Below are 2,623 nucleotides of genomic sequence, written 5' to 3'. Positions count from 1 at the left end.
ATAAAAAGGAAAAGGAAAAGCTACAACAAATGAAATACCTTAGGAATGTACATCTAACCGATACTACATTGCATTAATCAATAGCTACACTTTCTGCAAACTGTGATTATGACAGTCCTGAACAAAAAAATTCCTGTTTTAATTTACAGTAACTTTTCTGACTATGGATTTTGTGGCAGATTTTAATAGCTTCTCTAATGTGTTTGGGACAACTGTCTCAAAGTAACCTTACAGCTTTCTTGATAACTCCTTGCTCTCGCTCTTAAGAGTTGTAACCCTTTTTCTGCTGCCTTTAAATCTGTCTGCTACCATATCCACCATATCCAACATCAGGTCTGTAACCACCACCATATGCACTGCCATTGCTTCTTCTATCAAAACTTACTCCGTTTTGTCATTTCCAAAATCATTATAGTTACCACTGGCACTATAGTTATTGCCACTAAAATGCCCTTCTTCAGATTGTAACTATCGTATTTTCCTCCATCAACACCATATATATCACTTTGGTTTCCACATTCTGGTCTGCGACCACCACAGCCTCCTCTGCTACTATAACCAAGACCACTACCATATCTGCCCCCATCACCTCGAAATCCATTAGATCTACTCACCTCCTCCATCATTGCCTCTGCTGTCATCACCATATCTACCTCTTCCATGAGAGTTTCTACCATGTCCAAAATTACCTCCATCACCTCCAAAGTTTCTAGAGATCTACCTCTACCACCTCTTTGTGACCCAGAAGACTGTATCTCTTGTTTAGAAAGGACCTCTTACACTTCACAGTTATACCCATTAATAGTGTGGTATTTCTGACAAACAACATATTATTTATTTTTATATTTTGTCCTGAGTGCCGGGCCCTCAGGGCCTGGGCGCTATCCCTGAGCTTTTGTGCTCAAGGCTAGCGCTCTATCACTTGAGCCACAGCTCCCACTTCTGGTTGTTGGTGGTTAGTTGGAGATGAGTCTCATAGGCTTTACTGCCTGGGCTGGCTTTGAACTGTGATACTCAGACTTTAGTCTTCTCAGTAGCTAAGAATACAGGCAGAAGCCACAGCATACAGCCTGACCAACAGTTTTATCAACTGTGTCATAATCATCAAAAATTATCAAAGGAAATTCTCTTTTTTTTTTCCTACTCTGTCTTCTATAACTTGTACAATTTCATTCTTGTTATACTTGTCATATTAGTCTCTTATATTTTCCTCTCTTCTATCTTCCTTAAAATACCACCACAAAAATTTTCTTCACTGTTAGATGGGCATTTGGATTTACACAGTCCTCGCTAGAAATGGCTCTCTTTGATTCTACGACATACCCATCAATCTTGTGGGGTCTAGCACCTCCTGCTGCATCCCCCTCCTTAACATAGGAGTAAGTCACAAACTGAAGCACCTGGAATATTTTCTTTGGAGTATACCCATTTCTCAGTATGTTTTCTTAAACTATCATCTGTAGTTTCAAAACTCAGAGCACCAAAAAGCAGCTTTGTCAGCCGTATAATCCTTTGGATCATGGCCTCCCTGTTTTTTAGGGACAGTGGCAACCGCTGGAGTTGGGCTGGGGCCTACCAGGCTGCAGTTTTACCTCCATTTTGAGACCTATCATAGTAATCTTAACAGAAAGATGATCTAGTAGCTCTGCTACCAGAGAAGAGTTTTGGAATACTGATAATTGAAAGTGTTCAGGAAATGTTTTTATACTCAAAATTCCTTTTAGTTTTTCTGGTACTGCTACTGGGGCTTGAACACAGTGCCCGGATGCTGTCCCTCAGCTTTTTTACTCAAGGGTCAGGCTCTACTACTTGAGCCACACTTTTACTTCCTGGTTTTTTGTTGTTGTTGTTATTTTCTGGTTAATTGGCATTTAAGAGTCCCACAGATTTTCTTGCCCAGGCTAGCTTTGAGCTGCTATCCTTAGATCTCAGCTTCCTAGTAGCAAGGATTACAGATGTGTGCCACCAGTGCCAGTATAATTTTTTTTCAATCCAAAAGTTTTGATACAGGGATTAATAAAGGTTGATGATGGACTATTCAGCTGTTACGAAGCTTGAGGTGTTGAGAGTTAGGAACTTAAATATATTTCACTGTGTTGAACATTGCAGAACAAAGATTCTAGTTTCTTTGGCCACTTTCTTTATCATACTTTTTCTCTCACTATCTACCCAGAGAGCTATGTCCTTTTTGACCATTTACAATTCTTCAACAAATCGTGGCAAATAAGCCCTAGGTTCTAGCCATCAGCAAATTGTGAGCTGAAGATTATCAATATAAATCAGAATTTTGCTTAATTGTAGCAGTTCTATCTATGTGGGAGGCTGATTTGAAGGATGTTGGTTGGAGTGTGTTTCCATGGGTAATAATGCTCTAGTCAAGCCATCAGTTTGTTATTAATTTTATGTATTATTTGAAGCATTGAGTTTAACTGTTTCCTGAGTTTTTCATACCTCTGTGTAATACATGTTACCATGCATCCACCCCCATCTCAGTGAGAGCTGTGTTCCCAAGTCCTTGGTCCATTCTTCTTTTTCTTCCCTTCATCTTCTGGGCCTAATTACGAAACAACTTCAAATAAATACAAAAACCAATTTTAAACTAAAACTATTCTGCTTCCTGTGA

General features: G+C 39.3%; 1 pseudogene; it reads right to left on the bottom strand.

Moving 5' to 3' along the window:
• Positions 1 to 292: 292 nt before the first annotated feature.
• On the bottom strand, positions 293 to 1,598 carry LOC122113013 (annotated as a pseudogene).
• Positions 1,599 to 2,623: the final 1,025 nt, after the last annotated feature.

The sequence above is a fragment of the Dipodomys spectabilis genome, unplaced genomic scaffold (assembly GCF_019054845.1).
Source record: "Dipodomys spectabilis isolate Male_0828 unplaced genomic scaffold, ASM1905484v1 ptg000096l, whole genome shotgun sequence".
Taxonomy (NCBI): domain Eukaryota; kingdom Metazoa; phylum Chordata; class Mammalia; order Rodentia; family Heteromyidae; genus Dipodomys; species Dipodomys spectabilis.
The sequence above is the reverse complement of the archived record's forward strand: the minus strand, read 5'-3'. Positions and strand labels throughout refer to the sequence as shown.